This window comes from Equus asinus, chromosome 1 (assembly GCF_041296235.1).
Source record: "Equus asinus isolate D_3611 breed Donkey chromosome 1, EquAss-T2T_v2, whole genome shotgun sequence".
NCBI lineage: Eukaryota > Metazoa > Chordata > Mammalia > Perissodactyla > Equidae > Equus > Equus asinus.
In genome coordinates this window covers 205,928,251-205,949,870 of record NC_091790.1, presented here as the reverse complement: position 1 = coordinate 205,949,870, position 21,620 = coordinate 205,928,251, and positions in this window count along the sequence as shown.

Sequence of the window (21,620 nt, the reverse complement as noted above, 5' to 3'; positions counted from 1 at the left end):
AATCAGTTGAAAGCCTTAAGAGCAAAGACTGAGGTTTCTGGAGAGGAAGGAATTCTGCCTCAAGACTGTAACGTGGAAGTCCTGCCTCAGTTTCCAGCCTGCTGCCCTGCGGAACTTGGACTCAAGACTGCAACACCAGCTCTGCCTGACTTTCCAGGCTGCCAGCCTGCCTTGCAACTTTCAGATTTGCCAGCCCCCACAATTGAGTGGGCCAGGTCCTTAAATTTCTCTCTCTCTCTCACATACACACCCTATGGGTTCAGTTTCTCCGGAGAATCCTGACTAACACAGCAGTTTAGAAAGCGGTTATTAATCCAGGTTACTATTCATAGGTCATCCTGGGCTGTCGCCCCTTGCCTGCGTTTGCTGGAATGGGGTGTGGCTTCTCGCTGGCTCCGCTCTCTGTGGAGAGAGGAAGGAAGACGCTCCTCTGGTGGGGAACAGGGTCAGGCAGCTGCAGCATCCTGGGCGAGGGTTCCTCCAGCGATTCCTGGACGTCCATTGAAAAATCAGCATCCACGGGAAGACTTTCCCCCTCTGTTCTTCCCTTTCCTGCCCCCTCAGCCCTCAGGGCCACTGCAGGTCGTCCCGCCCAGCCGAGGTGCACGGCCCCCCGCATCTCAGGACCTCCTGCCTCAGCTGTCGGGACGAGGGGTGTGGGGACTGGCTCCCGCGTGTCCACCTGCAATGCCCCCTCCCACTCTCCCAGGCCACCCTGGTGGTCTGCGGGGCAGCTCCCGACCCCATGCTACCCCCTCATTTGTTGCATGAGGAGCCCGGAGCCCCAAGTTCAAGCGCACACAGGCTTGGTCCACTTTTCTTTTCTGAACTGTGTCCTCTGGTTGGTGATCAAGTAGAATCAAGGAGGCCTGCGGAGGTTCCTGTCCAGTGCAGTGGAGACGGTGATGGTCGCTCTGGACAGTCTCCTTGCGTGTGGCCGCAGACGCTCTCTGACTGCTGGGGGCTGGCCACTGCGCTGGGCTCCTCTGCGTGTGGGACGCTGGGTAGTGAGTGGAGGGATCCGTCCTCTTCCCAGCCTCCTGTGGCCAGTAGTGGGCCACTTGCCCTGTGGGACGAAGGTGACACCTAGGACATGACAGGACAGCACTGGAAGGCGCCTGGGCACCGGGCAGCCTGAGGGGCAGAGGCCACGTCACCACCAGCCTCAGCTTTTACATGAGAGGTAAACGCATCTTGAATTAAACTCTTCTGCATTCTGGGGACTCGCCCTGGGAACCCCGCCCAAATTGGCATCGGCTGACACCCTGGGTATCTGCTCGCGCCGCGGTCGGCCTTGGTGCTGGTCCACTGAGGGGAGGGGACCTGGGGTGGCGGAGGCTTGAGGGGGAGGGCGATGATGAGGCACGAGCTCGTCCAGAAAGGGCCCGTCCCAGGTGTCCTCGTATTCCTAAAGCCCACCTTTCCTTTCGTGCCCCGTTGGCCACAGGCAGTAGATAAAGGGGCATCAGAGGCCCTGCCTTCCTAGCAGGAGAGGAAGCTGGGGGCTGCCGTGGGTCCCCCCGTGGGGCCCCTGACCAGGAGCAAATATGCCTGGGATGCTTGCCTTTCTGCCCTGCCCTCAGTGTCTTGGGAGGCAGCATGGGTGCAAGAGGAAGCATTGGAGAGCGTGACAGGAGAGTGTGCCTGTGTGCATGCATGTGCATGTGTGTGCATGTGTGTGTGCATGTGCATGTGTGTGCATGCATGGGCGTGTGTGCATGTGTGTATGCATGTGCATGCGCATGTGTGTATGCATGTGCGTGTGTGCATGCATGGGCGTGTGTGCATGTGTGTATGCATGTGCGTGTGTGTATGCATGGGCGTGTGTGCATGTGTGTATGCATGTGCGTGTGTGCATGTGTGCGTGTGTGCATGCATGTGCGCGTGTGTGCATGCATGTGCGTGTGTGTGTGCATGTGTGTTGCGTGTGTGCATGTGTGCGTGCATGTGTGTACATGTGCATGCATGTGCGTGTGTGCGTGTGTGCACGGGCGTGTGTGCATGTGTGCGTGTGTGCATGCGTGTGCGTGTGTGCATGTGTGCATGCATGTGCGTGTGTGCGTGTGTGCACGGGCGTGTGTGCATGTGTGCGTGTGTGCATGCGTGTGCGTGTGTGCATGCGTGTGCGTGTGTGCATGCATGTGCGTGTGTGCATGGGCGTGTGTGCATGTGTGCATGCATGTGCGTGTGTGCATGTGTGCATGCATGTGCGTGTGTGCGTGTGTGCACGGGCGTGTGTGCATGTGTGCGTGTGTGCATGCATGTGCGTGTGTGCGTGTGTGCACGGGCGTGTGTGCATGTGTGCGTGTGTGCATGCATGTGTGTGTGTGCACGTGCGTGCGCTTTGGACCTTCCTCTGCCAAAAGAGAGAATCTGTTTCATTCAGCAAGAGAACCGATCAATTTAGTGGAGCTACAAAAAGCCAGACCTTTTTTCTGCATGGTCTCACTAGCCAGACATATTAGTTTATGTAAACAGAACAGCAACTGGCACCTGGGACGGAGTCCTGGGCCGAGAGGGACAGAGTAATTGACCACGTGAGAGACACTTGTGATTGGTTCTCCTCGCAGCGGAGCGTCAGTGGGCGCCTCGTGGAATTATTATATAGAGGGAATGAATTTTAAAAATTGATGCTTCCCCGTGTTCTTCTCTTCATCACATGCGTTCTTGAAAAATATCACGCTCAAAAGGCAGTCTTAAATATTTAACAGGATCATTCTTGATTAAAATCTCATAAAAGGTGGGGGTTGCCTTCCACATAAAACACACGCCATTTAACCCCAGGACAGAAGATTCCAGAGGGCATTTGGGCGCTCCCTCGTGGGCCCTCCCACGTGGGCCCTTCTTTTGTTCATCTTCTCTGGGCATCCCACCCCGACTTCCATCCCAGGCATCCAAGACACCCCGTCACTTCCCTGCACTTGGGCGGTCTACACCAACTGCCAGGATCAGGATCCCCTCTCCTGGGCACCAGTTTCACCCTGTCTCCCCAGTGAGCGGCTGACAACATCACGTTTACCAAACGGTTTGGTTAGGAAGAGGGGCACGGCCAGCTGTGGCCCCGACCCACTGTTCCCAGCCCCTGTGCAGGTCCAGCATCTGACCAGGCGAGCAGGAACATGGTGGGGGCCTCCCCGGAGGCGAGCACGCTGCCGGCTCCCGGTCATTTACAAAGGTCAGGACTCGGATTTCCACTGGACATCTTCTGAGCATCTCTTGGCAAGGCTGCATTTGCTCTGAGAAAACCACTTTTGTAGCAGAGTCCTTTTGAGACGGAATCTGCATTTGAGTCTAAATGAAGCACTATTTGAGTAACATCTCTGCCGTCTCGTCCAGTAGGTTAACTGCATCAGTGTTTTTTGGGGGGGAGAGGGGTTGCTGGTTCCATCGCTTTTAAATTGTTAAAAACATTGAAATGACTGGTGCCTGGAACGCTTTCAACCAGTTCCTCCCGGGGCCCGAGAGCCCTCACAGCCTAAAAAAAGGAATAGAGACAAATTAAATGATAATATTGCAGCTGCTCCCATCTGTAGTTTAGACGCTTTTAATGAAAAAACAATGAATGGCTTCGCCTTTCTGCTGTGTTGGAAGCTTTCATTGCAGTTGTTGAGGTTAAGAATAAAGAGCCACGAGTCTCTGGCCAGCAGAGTGCTTCCTTGAACCCCGGGTCCTCGGTTGGACGCCCCATGCAAGCCCAGCTGCCCCGGTTCCTGGGACACTGGAAGGCTCCGGCCTTTACAGGGTGGCTCCCCATTCAATGGCTCGCTCCTCTGTGGTCAGGGTGATCACATCGCGTGCTCGTGGGATCTGTCCTATGAGGTCCGTCCTGTCTGTGTCCCTGTGGAGGGCAGAGGCACAGGTTGCAGCCATCTCCTTACAAATCTGCACTCAGAAGCTTTGTGCACATGTCACCCCGGCAGCCCACGTGTGCTCACATGGGTGTGCTTGGGCTTCCCAGGTGCAGCCTGGTGTTCTAGAAGATTCTAAGAGCAAGAAAGGCTGCTGGGGGGTAAGGAGTGGTCTCTGCCACAGCCGCCCAGGGCAGGCTGGGAGAGAAGCCCCTCTGGAGGATCTCTCTCCTCTCCACCACACCCCGACCCGAGGACAGGCGGCTCAGGAGGTGCTGGAGAGAGCTCTCTCCTTCCCTGGGCAGGTGGGGGGGACACTCTGCCCCCCAGGTGTCTCTGCCAGCCCTTCCTTCCTCTGTCACAGTGGCCACACCTCTGGGGACCAGCCCCCAGCCCGGGGTCCAGGAGCCAGTGCTGAAGGCCGCCACCGGGGCGGGGCTGCCTCGGGCCTGGGGGTAAACAGCAGAAACCCATGGCTCCCGGTTCCTGTGCCATGTGTGGGCAGGCCTGGCTCCCGAGGGCTGGGGAGGGGTCCGTTCTGCCTCTCTGCGGGCATCCCGCCCGCCCTTGGCTGTGGCGACAGGGCTCCAGCCTTCGCGTGGCGTTTGCCTGTGACTGTCGGGATCCAGGTCTCCCCTTTTACGAGGACACCAGTCCCATTGGGTCAGGGGCCCACCGACTCCAATGTGACCTCCTCTTAACCCAGCTAATCACATTGCAGTGACCCTATTTGCCAATAGGCTCACATTTGAGGTACGGGGTTAGGACATCAGCCCATCAATTTGGAGGAGGCAGTTCAACTAGGGTTACCGCCAGGCTGGGGTGAGAGGCCAGCAGCAGGGGAACCCACGGGGGTCAACGGGCGTTGTAAGGTTTTATTTCTTAATAGGGTCCATATTCATTATTGGAGGTAAACAACAGACAAGGTGTAAACCCACAACAGAACCGAAGAGGGACTCGCCCCAAGAGCAACAGATGGCCGCCCCGCCGTGCTCCCCGGAGCCACTGGAAGCGAGCGCGGAGCCGGACTCGGGAGGGGCAGGTGAGGGGGGCGGGCGGGGACGGCCCGGAGCGAGGGCCCATGCACCTCTGATGCGAGTGCGTCGGGGGAACCAGGGCAGTTATGACGTCAGCAAGGCGAGTGTCACCGTCGGGAAGGGCAAAGCCGCACAGGAAAATAAATGGGATCACAACACACCAAGTGCTTAGCTGCGAGCAAGAAGCGCACAATCGTAATCCCGTAAACGCTCAGCGTCACTTTAAGGGGCATGACCACAGGACACGTTGGAAAGAAGGGGTAGAGAAAATGTGTGGAAGGAGAGAATGAGCCAGAGAGCCCAACCTCTGACCTCCCCGGGAGGAAGCGCCCAGAAGAGGCGGTTTATTCACATTACTTACCAACATGAGGAAGACTCTAGAAACAGCAGCCAAAAGCCCCGGGAAGGGCTGCCTCGTGCAGAAATACCACGTGGGCGGGGCCGCTGCTTTGCATTTTAAGCCAATTGAACTGCGTTACTTTTGGATAAAATAAAGCAGATGAAATCCTTGGGTCCTTCGACATTTTTAGAAAGGTGGATGTAGCAAGCCTGGCGCCCGTGGGTGCGGCTCAGCCTGGGAGCCCCGAGGACTCGGCCGTGGTGGGTTGGAGCAGGACCCTGGCCATGCACAGTGCCATTCGGGGCCAATTTGTTCTTGATGGTGGGGACTGTCCAGGGCATCTGTGGGACACTGTGCCACCAGACGCCGGCAGCACATCCCCCGTCGGGGTGCCCGAGGTCCCCGCAGGCCCCTCATGAAAGCTTGAGACCCAGCCAGACGCCCGGCTGGGCCAGCACTGTGTTGCCCAGGGGCCCCGCTTGGGGAAGGGGCGGGCTGTTGGCCACCCTGGTGTGGCTGGAAGGGGAGATGTTTGGGGCGAGGAGATACCCCGAAAAGCATGACCAGAGAGCAGCTTTCCTGTCTCTGTGGCTTAGCTCTAGTCTTGATTCGGCCACAAACGCTGGGGCCTCGAGTGCTGGCCACACAGCCGTGCCTCCGTCCAGAAAACCCCCGGACCCTTTGGGATCTACACCTGGAGGGCCGGTCCCTCTGACCCCTGGTTATGCCCGTGGCGGGCAAGGGGGGGCGGGGCGCAGCAGTCAGCCAGACCCGCCTGGAGCCACGTGTGCAGAGGCCTTGGGCAGCGCCTGCAGCCCCGGAGCCTGTGGGCAGAGGTTGGGGCCCTTGTCCCTTTTCTCGGAGAGCTCTCCTTCTGTTCTCAGTGGCTTCTACGGCCCCCACACGGCTGAGAGCCACCCTTTGGTGTCAGGCTCTGTGGCGCTCTCCACCCACGGGCCTGTCCTTGGCCGCGGAGGGCAAAGCCTGGAGTGACAGGCAGCGATGGGGGAGGAAGGCCAAGGCATCTGGAGGGCCGAGCGGGCAGCATGCTCTCCCTCGGGCGCTGAGCTCAGAGCCCCTCCCGGTTGTGTGCATTCTGGAAGGATTCCAGCCTTTTCTCTGTGTTCTTCCTTTACTAATGTGATTTCCAGCTGTTTTCCCCATGAATGAAAAAAAAGTCTATTTTCTTCATTAACGCGCCTGCTACCAAAGCGGCTCATTTAAAAATTCCTCTGGCAGAGGCCGCGCATCTGCTCGCGTCTCCACCTGGGCCCCGAGGGCGGCGCTCCTCCCTCGCCGGCCTCAGACCATCGCGCGTAAGCGTCTTCTTCCCTTCCCAGCTTCCGACAGCAGGCAGGAGCAGCCGGGAGTAAAGGCGGCCTCCGTGCCCCACCAGGTCAAACAGACAAGTCTGGCAGCCGCAGACACCCGCAGGCAGGTGCGCCCACCTGGCCGTAGCGCTGGCCCCCCTCCCCTGTCCCCGAGCGCCGCGTCCTGACGGCGCCCCGCAGCGATCCCGCGGGTGGAGCCCTCGACTCCGGCGGTTTCCACTTTCCTCCTGCAGCACTGCTGGGGGCGGGGAGCGGGGGGCGGCGTGCAGGGCCTGCGCTGAGCGCTCTCTCCCGGGGTCTGCAGCCCCGGAAACCCACTCGCGGGAGAGGCAGCCGAGTACAACGCCGGGGTGAGCGGCCAGTTGGAAAACCCGCAGACTGCACGGTGGCTGGGGACCGGCCTGGGCGGATCCGGCGGCCATTCCTACCGCACTATTAATTCGACCTTCTGCTGGTTTACATTCTGGCCGCCTACGCGTCCTCCCTTTCTCAAACTGTCATTTTCAGCAATCTGGAAAACGAGCCCCGAGTCCCAGGCCCCCCCCAACCGCCGTGAATAAATTGCCAAAAGCTCCGTCCAGTTTATACGCAGCTCAATAAAGAGAATAGGTTCCAGGCGACGTTTTTCCAGTATCAAAATTCCCCCTGAGATTTGCCTTTTGAAGAGGATCCGTGGGCCTCGATTTCCCCGCAACCAGCGAGCGGCGGGGGCGGACGCGGGCGGCGCGGTGGCCGCCAGAGGGCGCGGGCGCCGTTCGAGGAGGACGCCGCACAAAGGACCGTCTGCCCCCGACCGGCTCTCGCGGAAAGGTCCGGGAACCTGCGGCCGCCGCCGAGCTCGGGGGACGAGCGTCTGCGGGAGGCGTGGGCCTGGTTCCAAGCGGTTCATTCTAGACGGGGGCGGGGGTGGGGGGAGCGATGGAGAGAGGCTCTAGGACCAGAGCATCCTTCTCAAACACAGCCACATGCAGTCGCAGGAAAGCAGAGAACACGCTCACCAAAAACCCAGATCGGGAGAATTTCTGGCGGCCGTCGGAGTGTTTTAGAACCAAGGTCAGGCCCCTCTGACGGGGTCCCCAGGGTGGTGAGAGGCGTTTTCAGAGAAGTGACGCTCAGGTGGGGTTCCCAAAGGTCTGGGTCGGGTAGTGAGAAGGCAGGAGAAAGGCTCAGCCTCCAGTGGGTGGATCTTTCTGGAAAGCTGGGTCTGAGGAATCCCAGCTCGAGCAGGCTCCTCTCCCCTTCCCCAGGCCTCTGTGCCCCGAGGGGATGTTGGGCTTGTCTGGGACATTTGGGTTTGAGGTGCTACTGGCGTCTAGTGAGGAGAGGCCAGGAAGGTGGCCCCACACCCTACAGTGCAGGGGACAGCCCCACTGCAGTTATCCTGTGCAAATGTCACTGGTGCTGAGGTTGGGAAGCCCGACCTAGAGGGATACAGACAGGTGACAGGGAAATGTGCTGACAGTGGGTCCCCAGGGGCTGGGGAGCAGAGGAGGCATTTTGGACTTGTCTCCCTCCCCCCTCGGCTCTGGGACACTGGATTTGCAGCTTTTCTTTCACCATTTGGACTCCATTCACCGTCAATCTGTGGGTATTTACCGGGCCCCTACTCGTGCAAGGCTGGGGCGAGGTGAGCGAGACGGGGCAAGTGTCCCCTCGGCAGTGGGGTCACACAAAGGGAAGGCGCCCCAAAGCTGCCACGATCGTGCTGAGTTGGTTGGCCAATGCCAGGCCTGGACAGGGTCACTGTTGTTCAAAGACGAGGCAAGTAGAAGAGATCTACATGGGCTCACTAAAGTGAAAATCGTCACGTTAGAGAAAAAGAAACCATATAAACTGAACGCAGAAATCAAAAAGCATTCTGAAAGGAAAGACGCACGATTTAATTATAAAAATCTAACATACCAGGAAATTGGGAGTGGGAAGCGAGGAAGAAGTAGGAGAAAATGAAAGTACAGGAAATATTTTGGTGGGGCCTGAAAATCAAATTTCATTCTTGCTATTGATAGAGAACTAAAGTTGAAAGAACGATTTAGGAAGGTGTGAGGCTACTGCTCGTAGGACTGCGGTATGCAGAGCTTCCACTTCTCTAGAGACGCCAGGAATGAAAGAAGAGACCGTCGCAGCCCTGGGGCAGCCCGGAACTGCAGTGAAGCAAAACGTGGAGAGAGCGTGGGGCGAGATGCTGGGAGGAAGCCAAACGTCCACGCACCATTTGCTTGCTCTTGTTGTTAGAATTTCTCTATTAGGAGACAAAGATTTAAAGAAAATATGATGCAAATAAACATAAAAACAGTATCAAACTTCCAGGGCAGGAAGAGAGCTGTTTGACCTGGGGGGTTCCAAAGTGTTGGGGTTTAGCCCCGTCCCTCCAAATGCATTTGTTAGAGAAACCTCAACTAAACGGCATGGGGAGGGCTGTAGGGGGCTGTCCCCCCATCACACATCCTCACTTACACAAACAGGAAGAGACCCCCACCTGCGTCTCCCCCAGGAAGTACAGCTACTTTACTGCTGAAGGAAGATTTCTCTCCCCACCCAGCAACAGCTCAACCAATGAGAAACGCCATGGCTCAGCCAATGAGAAATGCCACAGCTCAGCCAATGAGAAATGCCACAGCTCAGCCAATCAGAAATGCCACAGCTCAGCCAATCAGAAATGCCACAGCTCAGCCAATCAGAAAGTCCACAGCTCAGCCAATCAGGAACGCCACAGCTCAGCCAATGAGAAACATCACAGCTCAGCCAATGAGAAATGCCACAGCTCAGCCAATGAGAAATGCCACAGCTCAGCCAATGAGAAACGCCACAGCTCAGCCAATGAAAAACCTTGCCACCCTAAACTGTTACTCTCCCCCAAAGGACTTTCCTTTAGGAAGGTTTCCAGTTTCTTTAGGAAATTTAGGAAAGTTTCTCCCTCTCCCCCTTTTCTCTATAAAAGCAACCCCCTCCTTTGTAGGATTTGCCTGTGGTTCGCCATAGCATGCCCATCCTGAATTGCAAATCTTTTGGCTATTCCTGAATGCACTCTTTTTGAAGGTAAAATAACAGGCAGATCTGGTTTTTAAGTTGACAGAGTCCTAACCCCAGCCCCTTATAGTGTGACTTTAGAGATAGGGTGTGTACAGAGGTAACAAAGTTAAAATGAACTCATGAGGGTAGACCCTAATCCACTATTTCTGGTGTCCTTATGTAAAGGGAAAATTTGCACACAGACACCAGGCAGGGAGAATGCCACATGAAGGTGAAGAAGGTGTCTATCCGCCCAGGAGAGAGGCCTCAGCAGGAGCCAGCCCTGCCCACACCCTGACCCAGCCATCCGGCCTCCTCCTGTGAGACAGTGCATGGCTGTGGTTGAGCCCTGTCTGCGGTACTTTGTCACGGCAGCCTGGTGAACTAACTCACAATGTCAGGGGGGTTTGTTTGGGACTTTTCTTTTATTGTTTTGTGGGTCTGTGTGTGTTAATGTATGGAAGAGACTTGAACGTATTCATAGGCTGTGAGGGAAGAGCCAATAGACAGGGAGAGCCTGGAAATGCAGCGAGACAAGCAAAGTGTGGTCCATCCACACGCTGGAATAGTCTTTAGTCCCAAAAAGGAAGGGAATTCTGACACATGCTATGACATGGATGACCCTTGGAAGACATCATGCTGAGTGAAATAAACCTCATGACATGACAACTGCTGGGTGATCCCACTTATATGAGGACCTAGAGTCATCACATCCACAGAGACAGAGAGCAGGATGGGGGGCGCCAGGGGCAGGGGAGAAAAGTGGGGAGTTAGTGTTTCATGGGGACAGTTTCGTTGGGAAGATGAAGAGTTCCGGAGATGGACGGTGGTGATGGCCGCACCACAGTGTGAATGTGCTAATACCACTGAACCGCGCACTTAAAGATGGTTGAAGTGGCAGATTTTATCCTGCCGCAGTAAAGCCACGGGGAAGAAACTGCCGATGACAAAGCTGCTCGCCAGAGCGTCTGATGAGGGAACAGCCACCACAACGGGCAGGGTCCCCATCTCCGTCTAACTGTAGGGCACTCTGGGGGACTGTAACAGCTGGGTCCCAGACCCAGACCTCCTGGTTTCTCGCATCTCCAAGGCTCGCTGGTTCTGTGCTCCGGGTCTTCACGCAGCATGTGGAGCCAAGCAGGTCAAATGGAGCAGCACAGGCCTGTGCCAGTCTGTGTAGCCACCAGGGGCAGAGCCGAGGCCTAGGGACTGTCGAGTTTGCCTTGGTGCAGCCCGGGCCCCTGGAAGTGGACGGGGCTCCGAGTTGGAGCCTGAGGTGGGCTTGGGGATGGGGTCTAGTTCAGCCTTCTCTCCTGGTGACCTGGAAACCAGGCATCAGAACCTCAAGGTCACTGTGCCTGCCCCTCCCCTTGTCCCAATCTCTGCTCCACTTCCGCCCCTGACCCAGCCTCGTCCTGCCCTCACTCCCAGTGGAAAGGGCTGTGGGCAGTCCCCTCTCTGGGGACGAGGACTCCCAGGCAGATGCCACGTTTTTCAGACGGCCCTTCTCCGGCCCACATATTGTCTCCTAGGGGTTGAAGTCCTCAGGCCCTCGGTGTAGAACTGGCTGGTGCAGTGGACTGGAACAGAGCCATTTGCGCATCAGCCCCAGGGCAGCGTGTGAAACCCAGGCTTGTCACGGGGTCTAAGCCATGGGTTCTGACAGGCAGGGTGGGGCTCGCTTGAGCTTGGACAGCCTGGCCCCGAAAGTCTGGCCTCCCGATGACTCAGGCAGCTGGCCTGCTGCTGGTCACACTCAGCCTGAGTTAGGGCTGCCAGCGGCTCCCACGGGAAGTGGGGACTAGAGAGGGCCTCTCTGGGTCAGCCCCAGAGGACTCACAAAGTTGCAGCCTTTGGACAGGCCTCCTCTTCTTGAGGGCTGAAGGCTGTGGGACGTCTCCCGCGTCGCCTGCTGTGGGAGAGAGCACAGCCCTCACCTCCTCTTCACAAATGCGGCCCCCTCTCCCATGCATCTTGGGAGGCTGGGTGATGCTAAAGTTCGAGTGTTCTTTTCCATGTGGGCATCTCCATCAGGAAAGGTCCGCTCAGTAGAGGAAAAAGACCTTCCTTCCAGCTCCACCTCTGAAATTTAAATTTAAAAAACCTTAGATGAGTAAAGCACCTAGGCACATCTGACAGAGCACCAGGATTTCCAGAGCACAGCCCCGGAAGGTCCTGTTTTCTTTGAGTAAGACAAGCCTTTCCTTGACAGCCGACCAGGGTGGGAAGCCACGCTGAACTCGCAACACTCCATTCTGGAGCCAACCAGGCCACAGCCAGCTGGGCGGATGGCGAGGACCACACGGTCTCGCCTTGGAGTCACTGAGTCCTCAGAACCACAGAGGGAACTGGGTGGCCCTAGACAGGACAGTCTCCGGGCTGTTGTAATTTAGCAATAAACATACATCCTAGAGAGAGAGGGAGGGAGAGAGGGAGAGGAGGAGGATGAGAGGAAGAAGGAGGGGAGAGAAAAGAGAGAGAGAGAGAGAGGGAGAAACGGATGAGAGAGAATTGTAAAAAGCAGCAGAAAGGAACAAGAACGCGAAGGCATGTTGTCTCCCAGGGCTGCCGCGGCAAATGACCGCCACCAACGGGTGGCTTAAACAGCCGGGATGTGTTCTTCCGCAGTTCAGTTCGGGAGCAGAAGTCAAACACGAAGACATCGGCAGGGTCGCTTCCTCCTCGGGGCTCAGGAGGAGGCTGCTCCGCCACCTACAGCTTCCTCCTTCTGTCTCCGACCCCCCAGGCCGCCCATGGCCGTCTCCGTGCGTCTGTCTTCAGGAGGCTTCTCCTGTCTGTGCGTCTCTCCTCTTCCTCTCAGGCCCCGGGGCCCATTGCATTAAGGGCTCCTACTCCAGGTCGGCCTCATTTCTGCTAACTACATCTGCAATGGCCTTGTCTCCATCTAAGGTGGCTTTCTGAGGCAGCAGTGTCAGGACTTCAGTGTGTCTTTTAGGGGGACATAATTCAACCCACAAGAGGAGAGAGGAAGAGGGGAGCACGGAAAGGAAAGGAAGGAAGATCACAGGAGGAAGAGGCACGCTTCAGGTGAAGGACTTTCCAGGGTGTGTCGGGGAGACATGGTCCAGCTTCAGGGCCCTGCCCCCTGGGGAGCCCACCCAGGCTGCTGAGTGAGCAGGACTGGCAGCTGGCAAGGCATACCCTGACGCCCCTCGTGCCCGGCCAGCCCACCTGGGGCTCCCTGGGAGCCACACAGGTGTCCAAACACAGCCCGGGCCAAGCAAGGTGGGAAACATGGCAGACTGGCCTCCACCAGCCACGCCCTTACGTCAACCCTGCCACCACTAGCAGACAGGAGCAGATGGCCCGAGGCCACACGAGTGCCTCTATCCTGTCCAAATAAGACATCGTCTGCAGCACGGGAGCCTCTCGCGGCCCTCTTCCCGTGCACGGCCCTCAGCACCTATGCACAGGACACACTCTCAGGTCCCTTCTCTGCCCTCTGCAGCTTGCTGGTCAGATGCCCAGATGACGGGTTCAACCCAGTTGTGCCACTTGCTAGTGATGTGACCTTGATCTGGCTGACCTTCCTTCATCGGCGAGGTGGGGAAAGAATCGCACGCCACAGGTGGTGTGGAGAATTCCACAGGTGAGTGTGGGAAGGGTGCCAGCCTCTCCGCAGCGAGCTGTCCTACCACCGCCTGTGCCAGAGAAGCCCCCACCACGCCGGCCGTCCTGGTGCCTGAGTGGACGCGCAGCAGTGGAGGGGTGGCCACTCTCCCCGCAAAGCAGCCTGCTGCATTCTGACAGCTGCTTGGAAATGGGCAGCACGAGCTCCTCTCTGCCCCGGTCTGTGTGGAGCTCCTGTGGGTTGCTCAGCTCTGCGGTGGATGAGAGACAGGGCGAGGGTGGTAGCCCAGGACGGCAGCGATTTGTAGGAAAGATATGGGGCTCTAGCTCCTCTAACTACATTGTAACACTTTTTTTTTTTTTTCTCCCCAAAGCCTGGGTACATGGTTGTACATCCTAGTTGTAGGTCATTCTAGTTCTTCTATGTGGGACGCCGCCACAGCATGGCCTGATGAGCGGTGCTAGGTCCACCCCCAGGATCCGAACCCTTGAAACCCTGGGCCACTGAAGTGGAGTTTGTGAACTTAACCACTCGGCCACGGAGCTGGCCCCTAAAAAGTTTTATAAATGTGTCCATAACTGTGAAGGGTCTGAGATTTTATTCTACTTGCAAGCTTGCACGTTACCCCGCCCCAGGTCCACGCATGCAGGCAAAGACACGAGACGCCTGGTCAGAGACAAAGGGCAGCTGCTTACTCAAGCAGTAGCAGTAACCAGAGTGAATTTTCTTGTCTAAAATCTCCAAGCGCCAGTTTCCACAGGACGACACCTGCGCTCACGCTGGGTTGTGTTACAGGAGAGCCTTGAGGTTAGGGGGCCTGAATCGTCCTCTGGAGGGGGACCCTTTCTCTCTGTTCCAAAGCTGCTGTGTATACAGACGTCCTTGACAAGCTACCTGTGACAAAGGCAGTCAGCATCTCTGCTCTCAAGATGCGCAGACACTCAAGAGACCCACAGGGAATTGTCTCTCAACAAAATATTAGCTCATTTGCTACTGTTATTACTTCCAAGCCAGCCAGCGGTGAAGAGGTCATGCCGTTCGTCAACCTCCAGAGACCAGTGCAGACTAGGACAGACAGGGCAGCTGCGGACTCTCAGAGCTGGGCCTTGCACAGGAGGACGCTTCACAGCCTCACGTCAGGATGCCATCCAGTGGAGGCTTCCTGAAGCCAGCCGTGTGTGGAACCAGGAGACATCCGTGTAGGAGGAGAGGTCTCCACAGGAGACTCCCCTTCTGTCTCAGACCGCTGGAATCTGCCACGTGCCACCCACCACTCTCAAGAGCTGCCCGTTCCCTGCCTCTAGCCAGACGCCCTCCACTCAGGCTCTGCTCACCCCGAGGAGGCCGTGCCGGTGCTGCACAGGCTGCTTCTCAGGGGGCCCTGCGGTGAGGAAGCGTGGCCAGGGCCCACTTCCATTCTTCCTGCTGGTGCCTGCTGGGACGACCTCAGCAGCCACAGCCCTGCTCCGTGTCCTTGGTGCGTCCCCCAGGACTCATGCCGGAGCGCCTGACGGCTGTCGTGAACATCTTTCAGTGAAAGCAAATATCCCCCTCCGATGGAATGGCTAATGTTCAACACAATACTCCAACCTGAGATGACTCCCCTCTCGGCTTCTGTAGGGCCATTCTCCTGGATCTCTTCTTGCCTCTCTGACGTCTTCTGTCTCCTTAGAACTTGCCTTTTCCTCTCCACCGTCTGCTGAGGGTCTCACCCGGCGCCTTCCTTTGTTCCTCCCTCTGCGTTCTCGCTCTCAGGGGTCCCAGCCATGAGCATCTCATGGGTCAGCAGCCCCAGCCCTGACCTCATTCTGCTCTCCAGCCCTGTCATCACCATCTCTCATCTTCTCTCCCTCGCCCCTCCTGCTGCTGGGCTCCCATTTCCATTCTAAATCCAGCTGTGCTGGCAGTGGGGCCGCCTTGGCTGCCAGCTTCCAGGCTGGAACTTAAGGTGTAGAGCGACACTTGACACCGACACCGGTGGGAAGCGTTGACCGAATGTGCATGGAGTAAGTGGACCCCACAGCCGGCTGGAGCACTGAATCTGCTGTGTGAAGTCTGCTCTTGAGCAGCTCTGCGCGTCTGCTGCCCTCTGAAACCCAGGCCGGCGCCTGGTCCTTGCCTCGTCTTGGACATGCACCCCAGGCTGGGTCAGCAGACCTCTGTGTAGCCAGGAGTCTTGGTTCCAAGCAAAGGAAACCATCCTGCTTAGCTTAAGCAGAAAACGAATGTACGGTGGTGGGAGTGGGGGGCTGGGGCCAGGAGGAAGACTGGAGAAGCAGGCCAGGAACACACGGGGGACCACAGGAGTCAGTGCCGGGTCCAGAGGAACACGGAAGTGGGTGCAGGTGCCAGGCGCGTCGTTGGTTCCCAGTGCACGCTGTCGTCAGTCTTGTGTCCCTTCTCACCTTTCCACCCCAGTCTTTGAAGTCACGCGGGGTCCGGCCGACTCTGCCTTCTGACGAGGCGTCACCTCAGCATCCAGCCTTGGCCGAGTTCTCCTCTAACTCCCACAGTCAGAGCCACGGGTGTTCTCAGATTGCCTGTGTGGTTGTTTCTTTATGTAAAGCATCCATTTCTTAAGACACACCTTACACTTCCTAGTAGTCCTACTACCGGGCCCGGCAGGTGCTACTGCTCCGTCCCCGGGAGAGGTGTTCATCGACCAGACTGTGAGGGTGTGCTCGTAGCCACCTGAGTAGACAGACCACGCTGTGGACCGTCCCCAGGTGAGGCGAGGACGGTGACTGTGCACTAAATCCATCGTCCCCTCCTCCGTAACCGTAAAGGCACAGCTGGGTCACGGCCGCCCCGTTTCCCAGCCTCACTTACAGAGAGTTCTGGCCCGTCTACATTCTCCCCGGAACGTGCGCAGAAGCGCTCATCAGTCAGCTCAGGTGGCCATAACAAAGCACCCAGGTGGGGCAGCTTAAACAACAGGAATTTGTTCTCTCCCGGCTCTGGAGGCTGGAAGGCCAGGATCAAGGTGTCGGCAGGGTTGTTTTCTCCTGAGGCCTCTCTCCTTGGCTCTCGGATGGCCGTCTTCTCTCTGTGCCCTCTCATGGCCCTCCCTCCGTGTGTGTGTCCTCATCTCCTCTTCCACAAGGACACCAGTCAGATTGGGTCAGGGCCCACCCACACGACCTCATTTTACCTTAATTACCACTTTTAAGGGCCCATCTGCAAATACAGTCCAGGGGGGTCAGGACGTCAGCATGTGAATTTGAGGGGGTCATTTAACCCATCACAAAGCAAAATGTGCAATTTCCATTTTCTTTGCTTAGGAGGAAATCTCTTGTCCTGGATTCTGCTTTGTGGCCCCTTCCCACTGGCTGGAACGGCAGGGACTGGGGCAGCCTCAGAAGCCATGTGGCCAAGATATCAGAGGCTCCCTCCACTGGCCACTGAGCGACTGCATGAGTGGCCCCATCTGCCAGCTGGGCAGCTGCCTCCCCTCTGCCTGTTGTGTGAGCGAGCCCTCTCTTCTTTTTGCTCTGACCCACATTTTTGTGGGGCTCTCTTGTTGGAGGAGCTCCTCCTAGCCTAATGAAAACCCAGGTACAGATTGAGTGGAGAAAATGTCACCAGGGCAAATGCAGTTCAGGGTACCCAACTTCATTACCCGCTCCTCTCTGTCTACGCTGGGAAAGGTAGATGAGAACGTAACGGCAATGATGCCCCCAAACCACAGTCTCCAGTGAATCCTGGAAATAATTGAACTGGCAGGAGAACATCAGACAAAAGGAAACGTGAGACAGGCGCAATTGCTAGAACACCGTGAGCCTCCCAAGAAAGGCACTCCACACGAAGTTTTGTTTTCTCTTTTTCCGTTTATTATTACTCTAAAATAGTTTAATATATAAAAATATATGCAACATGTAACTAATAAAACACATCAAATAATGAGCCTCCGGATGCCAGCTTCTCACACTAAGAACTGAGAATTCCTGCTAGCTTAGGTGAATCGACGCATCCCAGGCCCACAGTGTGCCCGGGTTTTGGCGTCACCATCGTTGCCATCGTGGTAGAATTACTCCGTCAATTATGCGTCTGGATTAGTGAGCGCTGTCTGTTCCTGAAGACCATCAGTATAACAATGTTAATTTGTAGCAGGAACAATGTAAGATGAACAATGTAGCTGTTAAATATGCTCACCTAAGGCTTTGGTGCATGCTGTGGAGTCGGGGGCAGGGGGGGGTGGTGGCGATATACGAAGGTTTAGAATCAGAAGTTTGTGCATCTTTATTTATGAACTTTTGGCTTCTAGGAAAGTTTATTCATCGTGCCTAAATTACTTCTCTAATACATTTCCGTTATTTTTCTGCGGGGCTGTCGAATCTTTTTTCTTTTCTTCTTGGTGCTACTCTAGAGATAACAAGTAAAGATGCGTCCTTGTTTCTAGACCACTGCTACTGATATTAATGATAGTAATTATAATTTTAATTTTAGAGATGTAAAAAGTGAGTAACTCTATTATTAGCATCTTTGAAATTTAATATCAACTAAAGGGAAAACAGAATTCTCCTTGGAGACTTACCTTCTCTGTGTGTCACTTAATGTTGGCAGGTGCTTTACAGTGTGTGAACAATTTTAAAATCCATCACCATAACGGATCCTCACAAGTACCTTTGTGGTAAGTGGTGTGAATGTTTTTTGTTCCCCCAGTTTTACAAATGAAGAAACTACTCTCTGAGAAATTACATGACGGGTCCTAATGTAGTGAGAATGAGAGATTGGACTCAAAATCAAGTCCTTTGAATAACTAAAATGTGCTCTCTTTCTATGAAGTTCCCCATGGCTCTGATCCCCACCTCGAGCAGCTGGTCAGTAACTAGCATTCTGATGTCCTGGAGGGGATCATAATTACCACGATGTATTAGTGTCTTGTGGCTGCTGTCACAAATTGTCACAAACTTGGTGGTTTAAAAACAACAGAAGTTTATTCTCTCACAGTTCCGGAAGCCAGAAGGCTGAAATCTGTGTCATTGGGCAGAATTCAGGGTGTCGGCAAGGCTGTGCTTCCTCCAGAGTCTGCTCCTTGTCTCTTCCAGCTTCTAGTGGCTGCCAGCATTCCTTGGCTCGTGGCCACATCACTCCAATCTTCAGGACCAGCCTCTTCACATCTCTCCATTCCATCTTCACGGTGTCTTCTCCTGGGTGTGTGTCTGTGTCAAATCTCCCTCTGTCTCTTTCTTATAAGGACACGTGTGATTGCATGTAGGGCCTGCCCAGGATAATCTCTCCTTCGGGAGATCCTCAACTCACTCACGTTTGCAAAGACCCGTTTTTGCCATATCAGGTAACATTCATGGGTTCTAGAGATTAAGATGTGGATAACTTTTGGGGTGGTGTTATTTTAGCCTAACACGTGGTGAATCCATTTTTAAAAACAAATCATAAATTTTTAATGACAGTAATAACCCTTAACATCTGTTTTAAAAGTTTGGATCATTTAAAAATTCACCTTCCATATTGAGGAGATATTAGAAGACTTTATTTAAATTACAAGCCAACCAACGAAAGGACTCTGCAAGAAAATGCTTCTGGATTCGACTTTGCCCAGGAACAGACTAGACAGCCATGAGAGCGGGTGCTCATTGCCACGTCGTCATGGGCGTTAGAGCTTCGCAACTGGTTCAGCTTCCTCACCACCATCCGCAGAGCTGCTCTCGGCTGAGGGCCACCCACCCGCACAGGCGCGAGACGCTCCTGGGAGCCCCAGCTCCAGTCTAGACGCTCCCGGGTGTGGTCTGGGCAGGGGTCTGCTCCTCGGGGCCTGGTCAACCCTGGCATCCTGGCTCTGGGAAAGCACCTGAACATGCGCCCAGAGGAATCAGTCAGCGATTCCTCCTCACTTGGCTGGGACGGGCCCTGTCCATGCAGGACAGAGGAGGTTGGCCTATGGGCTCTGTACCAAAGCGGCTCCAGGAGGGGCTGGGAGGCGGGGCTAAGAGTGAATGATTGGAAGGTGGGGTTAGAGGCGGGGCTAAGAGTGAATGATTGGAAGGTGGGTTAGAGGCGGGGCTGGCGGCAGGGCTGGGAGGCGGGGCTAGACGTGGGATGAGGAGGTGTGGTTGGGGTCGGGTGGGCGTGTCTGGGAGGCGGGGCTAAGAGGCTGGTTGGAGGCGTGGCTGGGTGTGTGGGGTTGGGAGGCAGGTGAGGGGTCCTGGGTCAGGCTGAGCGGAGGTCTGGTGGGGGTTGGGGGAGGGTCTGGGGTTTTTCCCACAACTTTCCACCCTCACGAGCACAGGCAGTGTTTTGGGGTTAGAAGCAAGTTTCAAGAGCCCCGTCCCCGGAGCCACTATGGCGAGACCACTGCCCCTCCACGTCCGAGCCACGAGGTTGCCCCTGCTTGTGGTGACCTGGGCCAGTTTTCTGCTTCTGTCCAGTGAAATGGGGAAGAGAGGAACTTTGTGCACTAATTCTTCACAGTAGGTCAGAAATAAAATATCTAATTCTGTAGGAACGTAAATATGTGTAATAAAGACTCCAGAAATAACAGGATGAATTATCGCTGAAGTATGAACTTTCGTGTACAAACGTGAAATGTGCACGCTTTCCACCCTGCTGTGGTGTTTGCAACCGCACCAGCCTGGGGGCCCCAGGGCCCCTGCTCTCGTGGCATCCCTGTGGTGAGAGAAGATGCAACACCCTCTCTGAAAGGACCGGGGGCTCCCACGGGGGCTCTGCTTCCCGCTGCGGGGACAGGGGCTGGAGCCCAGTGTGGCCACACCCCAGGAGGCGTGAGTCCTGCCCGTCCCCTCTCTCCTCCCGTCCCCTCTCTCCTCCCGTCCCCTCTCTCCTCCCGTCCCACACCCCCGACGTCTGATGGCCCCTTCGCTCCACGCACAGACGGAGGGAGGGTTCCTCTGGTACCTGCCTGGAGGGAGAGAGGTGAGGCTTCCTACCCTCTGCTCTCGTTCGCCATCACGCTTCTGCGCTCACTCCCAAAAGCGAGATGGAAGTGGGCGGGTGTAGACGGGAGCAGGGCACCGGTATTCCTCGGGAAATGCCCCGAGGTGGCTTCTTGCGGGCTCCTGTGTTGGCTAGGGTTATCTGAGCAGCTGCGAAGACCTCAACAGCTGTAGGAGCCCTCCTTGGAAGACCCTCCTCAACAGGGCCTGATCTTGATCTGTTCCCTAGTAGCTTGGGGGGCTTTGCTGACATTTGGTGGGGGGCTATTCACCTGGGTGGAGCTAACTGGCCCCCTGCAGACTGGAAGGCCAGGCGCAGGCCCCCCAGGGAGAGAGTGGCCGGTTGTGTCATCATAGCCCAGCCATAACCTGGTTCCAGCTCGGTCAACATGTCCGTCCCCATCCGGTTCTCAGGAACTTGAGATTTTGAAGGCGAGGAGAGAACTCACCTGGTGACAATGTACCTAAAATACACACACACTCACAACCCACCCCTGGCACAATTCGGAGTGACTCAGGGACGGTGGGGTCGATTTCAATTCCTTGACAGTAGCCAGGTACCTGGAAATCATCCAGGCTCTGGGGCCAGAGGCTCGGGGGAGAGTCCCAAAGCTGGCACAGTTGGTGACAGTGTCCTTGCTTTTTACGGGTCTTTTCTGCATCAACATAAGTGGTGAAGTCGACCGGGCATTAAAGCTCGGTTACGGGTCCCTGCGCTCCGGGGCACAGAGTCCCCTTACTCGGATGCTCTGGGTTCTGAATGGCTGTTTTTAAGGGAATATGACTTAGAGGGAAAATGCAGTCCATCACCTTGGGGTCTGAGGCGTCCTTTCAAGCTTCTAAACCAGGCAGTCCCTTCTTCTCTTTGCTCAATTTGTTCTATAGGGGCCCCCAAATTTTCATCTATATTGAAAATCTGTTGAGACACACAACTATTTTATTGACCTGTGGTTAAGACTCAGACTGCCTGGCTTCTGATCCCAGCTCTGCTGTTTGCTGTGTTACCTTGGGCAAGTTACTTAACCTCTCTGTGCCCTGTTTCCTCATCTTAAAATGGGCATACTCCCCACTTCATCGGGTTATTATGAGGATTAAATGAGATAATATAGACAAAGTGCTAACACAAGGGCCAACACACATGCAGGCCTCAGTAAATGACTGCTCTGGTTGGGCTGATTACCATCGTCTTCAGCAGGTGGGGATGCCTGGGTGGCTCTGGCCTCCATACTGGCCGCCTCCACTGTCCCTTGGAATGATCTGTGGCTTTAGGTAAGGCTTTTGTCATCAGTACCCTCTGCATGCTCACCATTAGATTCCAGAACAAACACGGCTTTCAGTGGGCGAGGCTGGTTATGGGATGGCGCAGTGGCTGAGGGCATTCAGCGCGGTGTTTGGACGAGGTCTGTCCTTCAGCACCAGGAAGGTGCACCGGGCGGCAGAGCAGAGGGTGCTTCCTTCTGCTCAGTTCCGAGCTCTCAGTTCAGATCCAGTTGTTCTTTGGTCTGTTTACGCCATTTCACCTTCAACTAAAAACTTATCCTGGGGGCCGGCC